Source organism: Phyllopteryx taeniolatus, chromosome 13, assembly GCF_024500385.1.
Source record: "Phyllopteryx taeniolatus isolate TA_2022b chromosome 13, UOR_Ptae_1.2, whole genome shotgun sequence".
Lineage (NCBI taxonomy): Eukaryota > Metazoa > Chordata > Actinopteri > Syngnathiformes > Syngnathidae > Phyllopteryx > Phyllopteryx taeniolatus.
This window is the reverse complement of record NC_084514.1, coordinates 11,212,080-11,232,771: the sequence shown is the minus strand read 5'-3', so window position 1 is coordinate 11,232,771 and position 20,692 is coordinate 11,212,080.

Sequence of the window (20,692 nt, the reverse complement as noted above, 5' to 3'; positions counted from 1 at the left end):
ACGATAAACTCTGTGGCCACTTTTTTATGTACTGCCGTTCAAGTCTTCTATCATTTTTCTATACCGCTTGTTACATTTACTCACACTGAAGTTTTCCCCAAAAACCTGTTGAATTTATTGTATCACTCCTTAATAAATGTAAAGTACTAATTGCATTACATTTTTGAAAAACCTTCAAATATGTTGAATAATTCAGATTTTTGGGGGGTTTTCGTGGACCAGTTCCACAGATTAGAACAGCATACTTAATCTAATATTTATCAGACTTTCAATATCAACTGGTAGACAATCTGTAGGACCGAATTCAAGTACATTATTACTCCTAAAAGTCTCAACAGTAAGTGCTTTAAACTCCATGTAATCAAGTAAACAGTAACAGTAATCAGCCAATCATCATCACTTATGCACTTTTCTCCTTCCCTTTCATGAACAAGAACAATATATATATATTTTTTTTTTAAACTGCCTCTCGGTTAAAGGATCTTACTGGTCCAATGAAAAAAGATACAGTGATCTATTAATAAAAGTAACATGGCGCATATTTTGGCACTAACACCATTATCATGGTTTAAAAAAAAAAGGCATTCATTAGATTATTCGTCACTGAAAAAGTAACGCCGTTACTTTTAACGCCATTTCTCCCACCGCTGGTGTCCCTGAGTGTTCACTTGCAATTCATATTGGGTACACGTTCAAATCCTGTAAGACATCCTTATATCCTGCCTTTATAAAGATAATAATGCTCAGTTTTTAAATTGCCCAGGAGTTGTGTGCGCTGTAACTGTGAGGTTAGTTTGGATTCCACAACTGAACTTGTAGTTACTTAAGGCAATAAAAAGAATACGAGCATTTTTATTTATAATGCTTTGATCAACTTTAAAAATCGTTTTTTGGAAAGGAATTTTGAAACAACAATGAAATGAGTATAAACTGACATTTACAACACACTACACACTCCAATCAAAAGGATACATGATAAAGAGAATATATAACAAGATGCAGTTACAGTAGATGCTGTAGCTGTCAGACCTATGTATCTACAATGATAGAATCCAAGTTGCATGTTTCCCAATGAAAACCTGAATGTGCCCAGCCACAAGAACAGCAAATGAAATGAACATCTTATTGGAACTAACAAAAAAATAACAAAAAACAACAAATATGAGTTGATTAAAAATGTTCAGTCCTTGCTGACTTAAAAAAATTAATAAAATTGTTGTTGTGTACCAAGCCATGTGCATCATCCACAAACATGATGAGTTTGCCAGCAGTGTAGACAGTGATGCGTGGCCAGGCAGATGCTACACTTTACAAAACCCCTCAGGCTCACAGGCCAAAGTGAAACACTAGTGATTTGTATACGTCATATCATACTCTCAAATAGTTATTTGTGAAGGGGATAAACTTTTCTATTCTTTATCAGTGGAGCTGAAGGACATGGGGATTATAAACTGTACTCCTCTGACAGGAGGTTCATACTGCAACAAGGTGAAATCAAAATTTGGTTATAAACAGCCTTAATGTTCAAATCCACTCAATGTATTTTTAGATTGACTCTTTAGATAGTCAACTGCTGACTTATGCCACTTATTTAATCAAATTACCCGTAGCCAAAGCTATTCTAATTCTATCTAATTCTGAAGCATTTTTTGCAACCATAAAACCTCTGCTGAGGTGAGACATTTGTTTTAAATGATGTTACCTTATGTACCTGCTGCTATGGTCTCACTTGGCTATGAACAAGTTGGCTGTGAATTTTAGATTCATTCGGTGTTTTAAACTTGGTGTGGCGGCGCTACTGGACCTTTAATTATGTAGCTCCCCTCTGTTTCTTAATTTCTCGTCTCACTGCTCGCGAGACATGAATTAATAACATCATTTAATAAGCTATTTTTTTTGTCTTGTTCCTGTCACAGATCTATTAGTGAGGCGCACTTTGGATGCCAGCAAGAGGATGCTGCATTTATGTGGAGTTGTGCTTCTGTGGGGGCCTCAGTGCATTCAGTAATTAATGATTTTGGTTGCAGAAACACAGAAGTAGTGCGTGGGGCTGTATCTGCAGGTTTGCATGCACACTGTCTGTATGCGTTGCTGCCTCCTGTGTTTTGTTAGTGGAGAACAGCTCATGCATAACATGCATCAATTACCCAAAACAATTAACTAAAGGGTACTTTGTGGAGAACAGATATCAGTCAAGGCTCAGCAATCCAGATTTGGAAGGGGCTCATCGCTTTCTGAGACTTTTTTTCACTTTCTGTCCGCGTGCGTTTGGCCCTAAGTTTTGCAGTGAGTGGCCCATACACCAAAGCTAGCAGATGTAACTGTTAAAAATGTTTGCTGTGTGCAATATGCTTACGATATGCATTACTGTTACCTACAGGATTGTAGTGGAACAGTGGGACCTGCACAAGCAGTACCTAATGTTATAAAAATATATATATACAAATAAAAATATAACAGTGGTTCTCAAAGTTTTTACACCAAGTACCACCTGAAAATAAAAATACAATACCACCATCGCAATGAACATTAAAATACAACAGCACAGTAGGCGTGGGCAGCATGGCGCAGTGGGTAAGTGTACGCCCTGCAACTGGAGGGTCACCCGAGTGCATGTCGTCGTTGTGTCCCTGGGCAAGACACTCAACCCCCCTTGCACATGAATGAAGGCGGCTAGATGTTTGGTGGGGGTTGGACGGGCCGTAGGCGCAGAATGGCATCCACGATTCCGTCAGACTGCCCCAGGGCAGCTCTGGCTACAGAAGCAAAGGTTTCTTAAAGAGTAAATGCAAATACATTGTAACTTAAAATTTAAACACAACTGTTTAAAAGTGTACTTTAAAAAAAAAAAAAAAATGCACTCCACATGAAATGTTCAAACTCAAGTCATGATAATAATTTTGTCGAGCTCTTCACCTCCACCACTTGCCATCAGAGCAGAGTCTACTGTGTATAATGATTTAAAATGCTATGCACTGCTACCCATTTGTTTTTGTTTTTTGTATTTTTTTAATGCACATTTCTCCCTTGAGGGTGTCATCACTTCAGACAGGTCGGGAGCGAACCTGGTGAAATATTGTAAGTCACCATGCTGAGAACTCTGTCCACCTCTGCCTCATTTCTGAGAGGTGGCGAGTCTGACAGCGTTTACCTTTCGCGAGTCCGGTTTCAGGCCATCTTCTGTGACTCTGTGACCAAAGTAGCTGACTTCAGGCGCACAGATGTGACATTTCTATGGATGACACTTCACTCCATCCTCTCTGGTTTGCTTATGCTCCTCTTTTTTTCCCCAAAACACAACAATGTTGTCGACTATTGCAGCCATGCCCTTAAGTCCTTCGTATGTTTCGTCACCTGTGTATCCTCTATTGTGGGTAGCAGGGAGTGTGGCCATATTATTGCTGTAGTCAGACTCCAAGCTTGTCGGTCTTTGTTTTTATTTTTTTTAGCTAGCTACTAGAGCTTTGACCCACTTTGCAAGCTCTGTCACTTTGCAGATTATGCCATCCCTTTCCAAATTCTATTTTTAGTCGATCTTTCCGGGCAATTGGTATTCCGCATGCTGATCAAACTACCGGTGCCATCTTTGGGTCAATTGCAAAACTGCATTCACCTGGGAATGTGCCAATGCCTTTAAAAACATCTGAATACTCACTTAAAATGCTGTCTGACTTGGCAGTGCTCTCTGTCACACCGCTGACTGCATAAACTAACTTAAGTAAGCCCAAGCACTATGCATCCTTTGAAGCCGAGCATAGGTGGGTCTGTGAATTTCACTACATAGAACCTTTGGGGTGGTTAACCAATTTTATACCTGCACTGTGTGGGAATGTCTCCCATTGCATGTTTGCCTACACTCCGCGGCTTTTAATGGTGTTTTGGACATGAGTGTGGCGAATGCAGTTTCCAGCTTGAACATCAGCTGTAGGTTCTGTCATCCTCCTGCATATGTACTTCTTCAGCAAGCCGGTCTCATCTTGTGTTCCATACCGTGTTGTAAGACACGACATTGTAGCAAGGCTTAAAAAAAAAAAAAAAAAAAATGTCTAAAAATAATTTTTTTAAAAAGCATTTCTCTGTTTTACTGTTTGTATTTCTCTTGTGCTTTTGTTGTATTTCAGGATAGATTTGCATAGTTTGCATAGTTTGCAAGTGACCGTGCTACCAGTCGCAACTTGTAGCATAGTATGGTCCATCCATCCATCCATTTTCTGAGCCGCTTCTCCTCACTAGGATTGCGGGCGTGCTGGAGCCTATCCCAGCTGTCATCAGGCAGGAGGCAGGGTACACCCTGAACTGGTTGCCACCCAATCGCACTCACATTCACACCTACGGGCAATTTAGAGTCTCCAATTCATGCATGTTTATGGGATGTGGGAGGACTATGTGCCGCCTGCATAGTATGGTGTACATCGATAAGTGTTACGGCCAGTGTCGTAACGTGACACGTGTCCTGATTTTAGTGCGTGTTGTTTCTGACAACTTCTGCGATGAATAAAGTTCTTCTTAGCTCACAATGGTTGCCTGCACATTATTGAATATAACTTTTTGCCGACAAACATTACACTATTTACCACGGTGAAATCCATTCACACGAAACATTTTTTTGGACCTAGCATTACCACCATCTATGAGACACAACAGTAACAGAAATCAAGTTGTGGCACTAAGTTAATACAGCAGGAATAGTAAACCGTTTACTCTGAATTTCCTTTGTAGGTTAGAATTTTTAAACAGTTCAACCACAACATCCAGAATTTGGATATTGATATTTTTAATCTTGTTCCATGCTCAGTCTGAGTTTCTTCATGGTGCACTTGTAAATGAAAAGGTTACAGGCAGTAAAGGACGTGAGTTGCGACATGCGCTATTGTTATTTAAAATTCCTATTAGTGGCCATCTGCCAGTGGATTTACAGCTTTCTGACGGGCAGGACACAGCAGGTCAGGCTGGGGGCGACCACCTCATCCACACGCAGCATCAGCACTGGGGCGCCCCAAGGTTGTGTCCTCTCTCCACTGGTCTTCTCTATCTACACGAACGACTGCACCTCAGCGAACCCGACTGTCAAACTCCTGAAGTTTGCAGATGACACCACTGTCATCTGCCTCATCAAGGACGGTGACGAGTCTGCATATCGACAGGAAGCGGAGCGGCTGGAGCTGTGGTGCGGCCGACACAACCTGGAGCTGAACACGCTCAAGACTGTAGAGATGATCGTGGACTTCAGGAGGCATCCTTCGCCACAGCTGCCCCTCACGTTGTCCAGCTGCCTTGTGTCAACCGTCGAGACCTTCAAGTTCCTGGGAATTACAATCTCTCAGGACCTGAAGTGGGCGACCAACATCAACTCCGTCCTCAAAAAGGCCCAGCAGAGGATGTACTTCCTGCGGCTTCTGAGAAAGCACGGCCTGCCACCGGAGCTGCTGAGACAGTTCTACACAGCGGTCATCAAATCAGTCCTGTGTTCTTCCATCACAGTCTGGTTTGGTGCTGCTACAAAAAAGGACAAACTCCGACTGCAACGGACAATCAAAACTGCTGAAAGGATTGTCGGTACCCCCCTACCCACCCTTGAGGACTTGCACGCTGCCAGAACTAAGACAAGGGCGTGCAAAATCCTCTCGGACCCTCCGCACCCCGGTCACCAGCTCTTCCAGCTCCTTCCCTCAGGTAGGCGCTACCGATCAATGCAAACTAGAACTAGTAGACATTCTAACAGCTTCTTCCCTCTTGCAATCAACTTCTTAAACAGCTAACCTATAATTCCATTACAACAAGCTGGCAATTTTTTGACTTGAGTTCGTTGTCACATTTCTGTGGGGCCAATTATGTATTACTCTTGCACTCACTGTAGTTGTCTCGCCATGCTGCACTATTTGCATATACTGGCCACTCATGCCAGAGTAGCATCTGCTCCATTTGCACACTGATTGAGGAGTATCTGTAACATTTGCACAACCATTGTCCCATATTATCGCACTACTCGTCACTTTAAACCGCATACACTCCTTGAAGTCTCAGCGCCCCTTGCACAATGGTCATTGCACCGGACTATTGCGATATTAGTCATTCGAACTGCTCTAAGTGCTAGAGGACTCTGCATCTTTTTGCACAATTGTTTTTTGTCAATGTCTTTGTCTCCAAAGTGTTCTGTAAATTGACTGTCTGTTGCACTAGAGCGGCTCCAACTACCGGAGACAAATTCCTTGTGCGTTTTGGACATACTTGGCAAATAAAGATGATTCTGATCCTGATTCTGATTCTGATTCTGATTTGAATGTATGGTTCATAAGAAACCTTAATGAATATGTACTTGACCTCCTCACTCCAAACGTTTGCATACTCTACACTGTTTTTTTTAATTAATAGTTTCCTCTTGTCAAAAATGACATAAAAAGATCTGAATTTAAATAAATGTTTCCCAGAATTAGATCAATTTCCCAAAAGTCACTGCGATTGTGGTGAAATTCAATAATCTGACTAATTTAAAACACCCAAGGATACCCACATTCCATACTCTGTATACTTACCCCGCTCCCAGGCTCCTCGACATCCTACAATAATTTACATTTGCCAATTATATTACAGGATGACTCAGCAATTAGATCCAGCCAAAGTGTGACTTATGTACGCCTGATGAGAAATACCTTATCTGAATGCATTCTAGAATAGTGAGTAGCTTGGATCGATGCTGAGTCAGTGATTCATCAAGTATGGAAACTATAATTAAATGATAATTATTAAATAATATATATATCAGGTTTTAACGCTAATATATGGTAGTTAAGGAAATAATATCAAGGCTGGAAATAAATGTATGATGGTGGTTCATTTGGTATATTTGAGATGAACTTTGAAATATGAGCCTCTACCAAATGGTTAAGAAGTGAATTGATGATTTTTTTAAAAATAATTAATTAATTATTTTCTATTTCATTGATCTTTCTGTCAGGTAGAGTGTTAGAGGCAGGTAAAGTTGACAGGCAAAAAGTGACAATAAATGAAGTGAGCAAGGATGCAGAACAAAAACAAATGGGACAACACAACTGGAGTCCAAGTGAGAAACTAAATAGACTCTTGAGTGATGAGGCAATGTTGGTAGAGCATCAGGGCGGGCAGGAAATGAAAGACAAGAGCAGGGCTGACAGAAACAGGTGAAACCAATAAACAGAAATGTACAAATTTAACGATAACAGCATAGTTTTCTTGTGATGCCACGTACTGCCATGGTGGACTGCGACACATTTTGTTTCAGTGCTTGTTGAGTGAATAGAGAATCCACCAACATGGCGGAGAAACAAATACTGATTACATGAAACACATTTATATATATATATATATATATATATATATATACGAAAAATTCCAATGATAGCAAAGATAGTTCAGTCTTATCAATAGTTTTACAATTTGGTGTGTACAGAACACTGTTAGAGCCATTTTTGAGCAACAACTATTATTTATTTATTTTGAATATTATAATGTATAAATGTGGGTGGGTGGGCAGAGGGCACATATTTGGAAAGTCAGGATGGCATCAGAATCTTAGGAACCTAAGAGAAAAAGAACTGCTATACTATAAATAAAATGAATCGTGCTACATCTGTCAGCAGCAATGGGATTACATAGAATAGACAGTATTTTAGAATCACTGAAAGTTCTTGAAAAATATAATGTCACGGATGTCACTCAGATGATTTCTCCCCGGAAAAAAATAAAGATTAAAAAGGAGGGAAACATGATTATACATTCCATTTTGTCAACATACTGTATTACTGTAAAGTCTGATAGTGAAATACAATATATCCATTGGTCCAATGGTGAGTGGCTTCATTGGAGCAAAGTTTGAGACAGAGCGGTGCGCTCTCCTTGTGGAAGGCTACATGGTGGGAGGGAGCATGTAAAAAGCAGCAGGTTAAAATTATAATTAGGTGTAGCAAAGAATAGACATACAGTTTGCTTCTAGGACCTGAGAACAATAAAGAACATCCATCCATCCATTTTCCGAGCCGCTTCTCCTCACAAGGGTCACAGGCGTGCTGGAGCCTATCCCAGCTCTCATCGGGCAGGAGGCGGGGTACACCCTGAACTGGTCGCCAGTCAATCGCAGGGCACATATAAACAAACAACCATTCGTGCTCACATTCACACCTACGGGCAATTTAGAGTTGTCAATTAACCTACCATGGATGTTTTTGGGATGTGGGAGGAAACCGGAGTGCCCGGAGAAAACCCACGCAGGCACAGGGAGAACATGCAAACTCCACACAGGCGGGGCCGGGGATTGAACCCCGGTCCTCAGAACTGTGAGGCAGACACTCTAACCAGTCGTCCACTGTGCCGCCAATAAAGAACATGTTCTCTTTAAAAATAGCCTCTGACAACACGTGTAGTACAGTGACATTTTCAAAAGCTGTTTCAAATGAGGGCGGCACGGTGGGACTGGTTAGCACATCTGCCTCACAGTTCTGAGGACCGGGGTTCAAATGTGTGGAGTTTGCACGTAACCATTGGTAGTGGGCAATCTCTTTTTTTTTTTTGTCTTGTTCAGCTGTTAGGTCAAGCAGAATGGAGGATCTGCATCCCTTTTATGCCGGAACAGTTTTACTATGTCACATTGGAATTTTTGAGATGCCGCTGTGGTTTCTTAGTATTATAATTGCTGTTTATTGAGAATCAGAGTCGATCAGTCAAACAGAACAAAGTTTCTAGAGGGGAGAAAGAAATGAAGACAAAAGACAAAGCACTAATTGTAAACAGGATGAGAAAAGTAAATCATTGTACAACAATGAAATAGTAGATTTGAGTGCTGTATGGGTGTGTAGTGCTACACCCTGTGAGTGAAGGACTTGACAAGCTAGAACAGGACAAGGAAAGGAGAAGAAGCATGCAGGACAAGGGTCGTGAACCCGGATGTACAACTGAAGTTTGGTGGGATTGACTATGTAAATTATAAAAGTCTACAGGACGAGAGTGTGAGTGATGGGATACCCAAGCAATTTGCATATTCTTGATTTATTTGTCACAATAAGTGAGTGGCCCCACACCCAGCGAGAGTCCTGGGACTGGCTACAGGGGGCGGACCCAGGGAGCAGCCGCGGGTCATGAAAGGGGTTTCCCAACGCCAAGCAGTCATCCAGCACGGGGGGGCCGGCCTCAGAAGTACCGCCATGAAGCCATGTAGTGTTGAATCTCATCAAATGGCAATGACCTATGGGGTCCCTCAAGACTTGGACCCTCCTGTTCAGCCTCTATATGCTACCCTTGGGTCAAATTCTTCACAACCTTAATGTTGACTATCGTAGCTATACAGATGATACACAGTTATATCTAGCACTGTCTCCAGATGACTACAGTTTAATTGAGGTGTTGTGTCATTATCTAAAACAGATAAATAACTGGATGAGCCAAAATTTTCTTCAATTAAGCCACAAAAGAACTGAGATAATTATTTTTGGCAATAAAGAAAATAGGATTGCTGTTAGTAAATTACCTGGAGTCACTCTCTTTAAAAACCAAAGACCAAGTCCGAAACCTTGGTGTTCAGATAGACTGACTTTCAACAGTCATATCAAATCAATTGCTAAAACTGCCTTCTACCATCTGAAGAACATATCCAGCGTGAAGGCTTGCATGTGTCAAGTGGACCATAAGAAGCTCATCCATGCTTTTATCGCAAGTAGACTTGACTATTCTAATGCGTAATATAAATACATTTGCTTTGCTTTGCTTTACGCTTACCTTATTGTTCCATGTGGGAAATTGTTACACCTCTCTACTGTGGCAGAAAAATCTAAATAAGAATAAATGTAATTTATTACTAGTTCACCCACCCAGAAGGGACACACCAGTTGAGAATCACAGCTGTAAAGCATAAAATAATAATAATAATTTTTTTTTTTTTAAAACTAGAGCCACACCTTGTAGGCAAAGGATCGACATACTTTATGTGGCACGTGCACTGCCTAGTAAAATACCTTTCATAGCATAACATTTATGATGTAACTCCTACACTGCTCTCTAGTATGTTTCATGTAATGCCAGAGTTATTTCCTGTAATTAATATGGTGATTAAAGTTTCCTGTACTGCACTGGACAGGAAGCAATGACTCATGATAATAAATGCTTCGCCGAGACTATAAAATATCTGCCTGCCAGCCTGTTTGCAGATAGTCACAGTATCTGATAATTTCAAATTTAAATAAACATTCCCGGTTAGTCTACGGATGCGAAAAGTCCTGTGGTAAGGAAAGAGTAGCGTGCCATAGGCTACCATTTCAACTTCTTAGACCCTCAAAGAATCAAAGATTAGGTCAAGAAGTAGTAGCAGTAGTTAACATGTCCTAAAGAGGAACATGAGTACCATCAGCATCCATACAAACAAATCTTACATATATACATACAGCATTTTCAGACCCTAGCATCTCCTCGCCGAAATTATGCATTTAAATGATGACAAAGAAGTGCTCTGTTCATTAGAAAGGTTAAGATCCAGTGTGCCATTTTGCGAACAACATTCAAATTTCATTTCCTATCCTCATATAAAAGGTGTAAATTACTAACAGAGGCATGAGGCATGTTCACAACTTTGTCCTTCTAGGTAACCTTGGCGAGCCTTAGTTCATCTACAGTATAACATTTCTCTAGTTTTCTGTGCACACAGTCACGACCTGAAGATTGAAGATAGATTTCGCATGATAAATCGCAATTATGAAAGCCCTTTATCACTGACACTGACATAGTTTCTTGTGTGCAATTCAAATTGTCTCATTAGGATTTTTTGTTCTTGATGAATTTGCTGTGGCCAATTCTTTTACAACTCTTTTGAAAAGCCTCAACATTCAATAGACATGCATAATCCTATAACATCCATCACAAATGCTGTAGAAAGGTTTAATTCTGCTTTTGTAGAGGATCTCACTGGATTAACAGTACCCACTGTTTCGTCCACTCAGTGTATGTATACAGTACAATATGACACAGTTTGGGATGTGGAGCAGGTTGAGAGCGAATGACTGAGACGGATGGTATTTTTTCGAATAACTTAAAAGTCCAAGAGCATGAGGGACAAAACGGCAATACAAGTACCACACAAGGTTTATGAGTACCATTAACCACATATGGTAAAGCCCTCCATCCATCCATCCATCCATCCATGTTATTCTGCTTATCCAAGGTCAGGTCATGGGGACAGCAGCTTAAGAGGGAAGCACAGACTTCCCTCTCCCCAGCCACTTTGTTTAGCACTTCCAAGGGGGCCCCAAGGTATTCCCAGGCCAGCTGGGAGACATACTTTATCCAGCATGTCCTGGGTCATCCCTGGCGCCTCCTCCCGGTGGGACGTGCCCGTAACACCACACCAGGGAGGCATCTGGGGGGCATCCTAACCAGATGCCCAAACCACCTCATCTGGCTCCTTTCAAAGCGGAGGAGCAGCGGCTCGACTCTGAACCCCTCCAGCCTTCTCACCCTATCTCTAAGGGAGAGCCCGGACACCCTGCGGAGGAAACTCATTTCGGCCGCTTGTATCCACAATCTTGTTCTTTCAGTCACAACCGATAGCTCGTGACCATAGCTGAGGGTAGGAACGTAGATCGACCGGAAAATAGAGAGCTTTGCCTTTTGGCACAGCTTTTTATTCACCAAGAGAGACCGAAACAGAGTCCGCATCACTGCAGACGCTGCACCGATCAGCATGTCGAGCTCCTGTTCCATTCTTCCCTCAATCGTCAACAAAACCCTGAGATACTTGAACTCCTCCACTTGGGGCAGGATCTCTTCCCCAACCTGGATACGGCACTCCACCCTTTTCAGAATGATGACTATAACCTCAGATTTGGAGGTGCTGATTTTCATCCCAGCCGCTTCACACTTCACACGAGTTGAAGGTCATGGCTTGATGAAGCCATCAGAATCACATCATCTGCAAAAAGCAGAGACAAAAAAGCAATGCTGAAGCCACCAAACCAGACGCCCTCAACACCTCAGCTGCACCTATAAATTCTCTTCATAAAGGTAATGAATAGAATCGGGGACAAAGGGCAGCCTTGGTGGAGTCCAACTCTCACTGGAAACGAGTTCGACTTATTGCCAGCAATTCGGCCCGAACTCTGACACCGGTCGTACAGGGAGTGAACAGCCCTTATTAGGGGATCCTGGACCCCATATTCCCAGAGCACCCTCCACAGTGGTTCCCCGAGGGACACGGTCGAACGCCTTCTCCAAGTCCACGAAACACATGTAGACTGGTTGGGCGAACTCCCATGCACCCTTGAGGACCCTCGTGAGGGTGTAAAGCTGGCCACTGTTGCATGGCCAGGACAAAAACCACACTGCTCCTCCTGAATCTGAGATTTGACTTCCAGATGGACCCTGCTCTTTGGGGTACAGTAATACATTTAAAAGTAATACAGTTACACTTATAACTTTTTGCTCCTCCGGGATTTTAATTCAGCAGTGGCAGAAAATGTTGTGCGGGGCGGCCAAATCGAATATTATATTATATTATATTGTATTGGGACATCCACACAATTCTCATCTTTTTGACTCTAAAGGTGACCACAATGGGTGTAAAATGAAACGAACAAGATGTGCTTTAACTGCAGACTTTCAGCTTTAATTAAGGGGTATTTACATCCAAATCAGGTGAACGGTGTAGAAATTAGAACGTTTGTATATATGCCTCCCACTTTTTAAGGGACCAAAAGTAATGGGACAAATTAAAAATCATAAATGACCATTCACTTTTTAATACTTGGTTGCAAATTTATGGACCTGACTGTATAGACGAACCAGCCACACTAACCTTCACACCAACGGACAAATTAGAGTCTTCAACCTAACATTGTCATTATTCTTGATCCGTTGTTTTGGCATTGTTGTCTTGTTAAAGGCCAACAAGTAAAATGACTTTGTGTGGCAACCCAAAATAGTTGGAGACAGTCACCAAGGCTCTGGGCCTTTTTGGAAAGTCAAATCTCCTCACCTTTTTCTCACCTATCCTTGATCTTTGTGGAAAACTTCAGGTCAAGGAGGGATGCAAACATTTTTCCTTTCGAGGACAAATGAATTTGACTCCACCTTTCGTAAAGTAGCATAAATAACATACGCCAATCGCGCCATTAAAAGATAGTGTCATTTTGGTGACGTGGAGAGTAAAACGTTTGACTCAGCTTCGTCTTCAATTCCTGTTTCCTAAACCGTAACATCTCTACAATACGTTAGAATTCAGCAGTTGTTTTGGTGAAAATAACTCCAAATAAATGCAAAGTTATTAGAATTTAGAGAAAGTAATTGTAATATAACTCTGTTATTGAAAGTAACTAGTATTCTACTAAACAAAATAAAATGCAGTTTTGCAGGGCTCCTCTTTCTTGAGCCCAATAGACACTGCATGACATATAGTAAGTGACTGCACCAGTAGTGTTTGACTTGTGTTTGCGTTCAGTTAAGTTAAAGATGAATTATATTTCAATCAAACCGGAGGGCTTCTGCGTTTCTTAAATTAAACCCCCTCTCCTGCACAATTAGAGCATGATAGCTGCAAGCAACTCGCCTCACAAGTAATTTTGTCTTACTAATGAGCAGCGAGAGAGAGAGAGAGAGAGAGAGAGAGAGAGAGAGAGAGAGAGAGACGCAGCTCAGCTTTTGCTTTGTAATGCTTTTGATGAATGACTCCTGTCCCACTGGCTCATGCCATCATTAGTTTGACACCAGTATAGTCCTAAAAGAAAAAGGAAAATTGATTTACCTCAATTGTCATCCAAGGAAAATACTTCATCCTCGTAATCCTACGCAACATTGCGCAGAGCGATTAGAGAATTACCAGTGTGTGTTTCCTGATGCTCTCATGTGGAAAGAAACCATTCTAATCAGCTTTTACACTCTCTCTTCACTGTGCTACAACCGTATTAATGTAATGTGAAAAAAGGCACCACAATTGCAGTCTAATTTGTATTCGTTGCCATGAGACTTTTTGGGAAAGCTGTTATAATTGTGGACGGAATTGAATTAAATGCAGGGGATTACCAAGCAGATTGTTTCGTTTCCTCACTAAGGCAAGAATACACTACATTTATATTCACTTTATTATGGGATATTTTCTACATAAATAATTCAAAAAAAGTTCAACAGTAGTACCGGTACTTAAAGAGTAATCCAATGTGTTGGAATTAAAAAAAGAATACAAATATAACCTTAAATTTCTATTTTTAATTGACAGTTTACGCAAAAGAAAGGAAACGTGGTCGGTACGGTGGTCAACAGGTTAGCACAACTGCCTCACAGTTAAGAGGTTGTTGTCTTTGTTTGTATCTGAGCTCCAGCTTACCTGTTTGAAGTTTGCATGTTCTCCCTGTGCTTGTGTGGGTTTTCCCTGACTGCGCCGTTTTCCTCCCACATTCCAAAAACAAGCATGTGCGGTTAATTGAATGCACTTTTTTTTTTTTTTTTCAAATGCAGATGATGTAGTTCTGTTAGCTTCATCAAGCCGCAATCTTCAATTCTCATTGGAGCGGTTCGCAGCTGAGTGTGAAGCGGTTGGGATCCGGACCTCCGAATCTGAGCCCATGGTATTTAGTAAAAAAAAAAAAAGCGTGGCGTGCCCTCTCCTGGTCAAGGTCCTTCCCCAAGTGGAGGAGTTTAAATATATTGGGGACTTCTTCATGAATGAGGGAAGAATGGAGAAGAAGATCAACAGGTGGATTGGTGCAGCATCGGTAGTGATGCGCACTCTTTTTCGGTCTGTGACAGTGAAGAAGGAGCTGAGCTACTAATACACAAATGGTGTTTTAGTGTGTTAATAATTGTGCAAGTAAATGACAAACTAATAAAAAAAATGAGTGTACGCACAGTAAATTATTGTATTTAATAAACCAAGTGGTTTGGCAATATAAAGTGCTGCTTCTCATTGTCAGTAACTGACATTGCCCAAGATTTTAGTATCTCATTTTAAAGAGTTTCTGAGCCCAATAAATTGCAGTATTTGGGGTGTAGCGTATATTGGTTGAATAAAAATGTAATTAATTTAGGAGGAAGGAATAAGACGGAAGCGACGCCTGCGTTGCTTCCGGTTTAGAGTAATTTTAAGTTCAATCGTTAAAAATGTTTGATTTTTTTAATGTGTCTCGTAAAGGGGACCCACGTCACTTTTGGGAAAGTGACAAGAAGCTTTTTTTATCAGTCTTGTAATCGGAAGGTTGCTACACTTTATGAAATGTTGAGTTTTAGATGACAGAGGCTTACTTAAACTGAGAACACACACAAAATACAACGAAGAGTGGAATTTTATGGTATATTTAATGACATCTACAAGGGATCTAGAGGGAAACACACAAAGGGGTCTAACTAAAGAAAGAAAACAACACTAATAATGGTAAAAAGTGTGTTGGACTAAAGTGAAAAAAGCGAGCGTTGGACGCGTCCATTCCGGACGAGAGAGAGAGAGGACAAAGTTGAGATTTTGTATGACGCTAGTAATTTCCCCGAAAATTTAGGCAATAATAATGTACAGTCTGGCAAACGCTTGCCGTGTCTACTCACAAGCATAGCTTCAAGCTAGTGGGTGGTGGTCTCTCTCTGGGCGTGTCTCAGAAGCATGGAGACAGGGTTGGTTGCAGAAAAAAGATACATAAAAATGAAACAAAACAAATGAGTCGGGAGAAGAAAATTTGTTGTTGGTCACGCCTTGTTGGGAGAGTGTGACCGTCTCTCTTTCTGCCTTTTTTTTGTCGCTTGCTGGCAATTTCAGAGCGATCACGCTTGGCTGGAAACCTGGTACCTTAGTAGCAGCTGCCCTGATCACCTAGCGGTGGCCCACGGATAGGTTGGGAAGCCGAGTCTGTTCTCATCCTGGCCTTCGCGGTTACTGAGTCGTGTGCCCGAACAAAGAAGGGGCAGGGATGCCCGGAGCCAGCCCAGCAAGAGCGAATAAGCCAGAGCCAAAAACATGAGCATCAGGGTTAAGTACCCCAGGGGCATGTCGAAGAGGGAAGGAGAAGACCACACCCATCAGCTTTAATCTTGTCTACAAATTTGATAAAATGGGTTTAAAATCATATTTTAATATAAAATAACCTCAACTTGGTACTCTCTTTACTCATAGGTCAAGCATATCGGACTGACTGTTTATACTTTAGTTTTGGCAAATCAACTGCTTATGGTTCAAATCACATTTCAAGCTGCTTGGAAGTGAGACCCAAAGTCTGCAGTAATTTACATTTCAACAGGTAAGTTGATTAAAAAATAGACATGGTGAAAATTCAGAGAGAGTTAATATGATCATTACTGCTATCGGGAAGAGGATTCGTCTATTTAAAAAAATCTAACCCAAAAAAAAAACACCAAAATGTCATTCACAACAGCGACCCTCAATAGGGAAAAGGGTGGGAAGAAGACGTTTCATGTTGTCCAAAATGTCCCCAACAACATGATGAAATACTGTATGTCCACCCTCACTTGTTGCACAATTCTCTATAGTTATAGTAGAGCTAAGTGTAATATAAAGAGTAAATGAAAATACATTTCTTAGAGTAGTAATTGATGCGAAACTATGTTGGAAGTCACATATAGATAATGTCAAAAGAAAAAAAATTATAGGTACAGAGTCCTATACAAAACCAAGGATGTCCCAAATAAGAAATCATAATACACATTATATTATTCATTGTTACTGCCATACCTTACCTATTGTTTGGGGTAATACTTACGAAACAAATAATCTGTTTTCTGAGCTACAAAAAAGAGCTATACGAATTATCAACCGATTCAAATGATACAGAACCAACACTTCCACTATTTGTCAAATTAAACTCTTAAATTCTATGACCTGGTTGAATTCAAAACAGCACACAAATAATGTACAAAGTACACAACAACCTACTTTGCTACAGTATTCAGAAGCTGTTTGAAATCAGAGAGAGTTGTTATGGCTTGAGGAGTACAAGCGTCTTTAAACAAATCCAAGACAAGAACAAACATAAAGAAATTGTGTCCCGGTTAGAGGCGTTAATCTATGAAACAATTATGAAACTGAATTGACAAACCCTATCGATCGCTACGTTCAAGAGGTTTAAAAATATCGTACTGAAAAAATATATATAACTCGGGTATAAATATGAGAAACTGCAGAGATGTCAGAACGTCTATATGTGTTAGCTTCAGTGTAGTGAAAGTATACAGTATGTACTGTATGTATAAATGTGTATGTAGGAGTGCAAGGGTTAAATGATAGCATATGGAGGATCAATACAATCACCTGATTACCTTTTAAAACGATCTTGGATCAATATATGTCGTCCGGAAGGCCAATTTGCCGAGTACAGATTGATGTGGGAATATAAATTGATACATCTATGTAGTGGACGAATCGTTACACCCCTAAGACATACCGAAGCATTTTCACTTATCTTAATTTACTACTAAAAAAAAGTTAAACAGCACTTGATAGCAGTGACATTTCAGCTTGCTATCAAACTTGAATTTAAGAGAAATATGTGGGAACAATGTCATGGCATCGCAAGAAGATCATGGATCATAACTGCATGGTATATTGTGTATGAACACGATCAGTTAAGGTTAAGGTTAAGCCACACAAAGTCAGCTAGGATAGGTTGCAGTCGACCATAATGAGGACAACCAGTATAGCAATTGCCGGATGCATTGTGGTCGACTCTGCACTTGCCAGTTCAATGATTGTCCCAGGGTTATGGGCAAAGACACCACTGCCAACATTGCAGAAAATGCTAAATTAACCATTGCGCCATCTGACTTGATGAAATGACGTCATAAACAAAAATACAAAAATCAACAGTAGAAGTCACCTTATTCAAGCATTTCGATACACAATGCAAAACATATATCAGTTCAAGAAAGAAAATGGAAAAAAAAAAAAAAAAACAGCCGTGCAGCTTTAATAAAAATACCTTTTAGTGAGTGAGTCAGTGGGTAAAGGGCAACGGTAAATGGAACAAGATCATGCTGTATGATGAGTTCAAATGTGGCCCTGTTGACCTTTTGAGATTTTAAGATGCTTTCTCGTCTTATCCGATATACCACACTAAAAGCTGAAAGCTGTCCAATGAAATATAAAGCGAGTATGCCAATACAAACATAAAACTACTGTTTGGAAATTTGTGTAAAGTAGATTATTTCTGTGTTGTGTGTAGTAATTGTTCTCTGTGCATGCATTTGACTAGCCTGTCAGCTTTTGCCTTTTCAAGATCATCTCGAGGCACTCGACTTTCTTCTATTCCGAAATACAGTATATCAGAGGAATCATGTCGGATGCCAGGGTGTCCTTACAGTGCTAATAAAAGTTTTGTTTGTACAACGTGAGCTGGCAACAACTTCCTTCACCTCTGCTCCGTACACAGAAAATGTGAAGAATAATCTTTGTCTTTTATTTTTGTTTCACCTCTGAATGTGCATCAGTGTGCTAGTGGAGTTTTCTCTAGGTGGGGCTATACATACAGTATATTAATACTGTATATATTGGAATTATTTAAGTCTGAACACAGCCACATACCAGTTATAAGAGGGTGTGCACACTTGTACAATCATATCGCAAGTGTTTATTTTTACTTCGGCTATCAAAATGCCCCCCCTCTTTCCGATTTTTATTCTTTGTGCCCCTATGTTATGTTATGATATTTAAAAAGTAGCGCTCCAACAGAAAGGGCACTTATCTAATCCAGGGCAAAAGGGCAAGTGCTAGAGCACCACTAGGGATCTGTGCACGTGCATATACCTTTTCATCTCACCTCGACCTCATGATGTTTTCCACAACGGTTAAGGAAAGCTAGTATAAAGGTTAGGAGACTTGACTTTCCCAAGAGGCCCATGAGGTAACTATTTGTGGGCCCAAGACCAGAGTGCATCACTAATCATAAAACACACTAATGAGACAACTTTACTCAGCATTTATTATATAAAACGTACCCTGCTCATCTAAAAAATAAATATAGCCTATATTTTGAAATGTTTTTATTGTATTGATCTTTTTTATTTGTGCATTGGGCACAAGGCATTTGAATGATGACTTCCATTTTAAGGCAGTTCGTGAGTGGTCAACCAGCAGCGACTGAGAAACCTGTCAGAAAGACTAGCGAGACCGCCATCCCTCTTCTGGTCAAAGGAAGCGTGTGAACTGTGAAGTCCAAGGCTCTGGGTTTTTTTTTATTGAGGAGACTAGGGCAGCTGTAAGGACATATTGAAGGACAAAGTAAATCTCACAACAGATGACTAATTTATAATAAGATGCAAAATTGTGCCTCTGCAAATTTACATTAGCGTGCAAGCGTAATATAATCAAGCCTGATCGGGGTTGTCTTTCCTGGAATTTGTTGGAAGGGCACAGCGTGTCCTTAACTGGCAAAAGTATCTCGTCATAGGTGAGGACGATCACCAGGGGAGCAAGAACTCATGCTACGTCGACCTCATCATTGTTTACTCTCACTCGTTGCATCCCTCGCAAACTGGATGCCGGGGAGACATAAGGAGGAGGAAGTGATGACGGCTCTATGGGCCCATGACTGACTTAGCCCTGAGACCATTATCCAACATTTTACTTTTGTGTAGCTCTCCCCAATAAATAAATAAATAAATAAGTCTCAACATTTTTTTTACATTTATAATCTGCTCTTTCAGATAATAATAATAATAATACATAATACCAATTCCAAACTCTCCAAAATACAGTATATCCTAATGTTGCAGCTACTTGTAATAAATGTCACACGCCTTGTATTTTGTAATTTTGTAAAATTATATAAACTTTGTCTGGAACTCACTGTCATCAGAAATAAAATCCATTTTAGAGTTTAAGATGTTCACCACCAGAACTAAAACCTGGTTAAAGACGAAACAACTGTACTCGTCTGTAAATAGAGTATATATTGTGTCAGTGAGTGAGTGAAGCACGTTGAATACCTTGGAGGTTTTCTACCTTCAAGGTACTCAACACGCTTTAACCTCCTCATTGCCACAGCATCAGGGGCAACTGGGGGCTCAGTATCTTGCTTAAGGACACTTCGACATGGTCACAAGAGCTGTGGATCGAACCCGCAACCTTTGGGTTAGAAGACGACCACTCCAACACCTGAGCCATGTGCCTCCCCCTTTTTTGTTGTTTTTTTTCTCTAGGGGGTTGGGTTTTTTTGACAGGCGGGATGTGGGGGAGCACTTTGTCACTTTTTGTACAGTCTTTCTTTTTTTTTTTAAACCAATAAAAAAATATATTTGAAGGACAATCTGCTGTTTCGAATTTATAAAAAAAAAAAAAAAAAAAAAAAGCCATTGGACAAACCTAATGATGTTAACTCTATTCTGGTCATCAAAGACACCTATCTACATTTAATATAATCCATACCATGGCAACAATCGTCGGATATCCAACTTAAGGTATTTAAAGTATATACATTGCTCGTGTGTGTGTTATGTTAGAATACTGAACTGTCAACATTGAAAATGGACAGTTAGCCTATGTACTGTAACGTGCATTTTCTCACATTGCTAAGCATGAAAGCTTACCTTCAACAAAGTGTTGAAGAAAAATCAAGGTTGGATGTACTGGGCATGTAGCCGGAGTGAGATCAGCTCTGCTTATTCGTAAAAACCACAATCTCTATCTTTCTCTTGACAAATGTTCAGTCTTCTCACCCTGATTCCCAATTGGTGCCAGTAAATGGTGAAA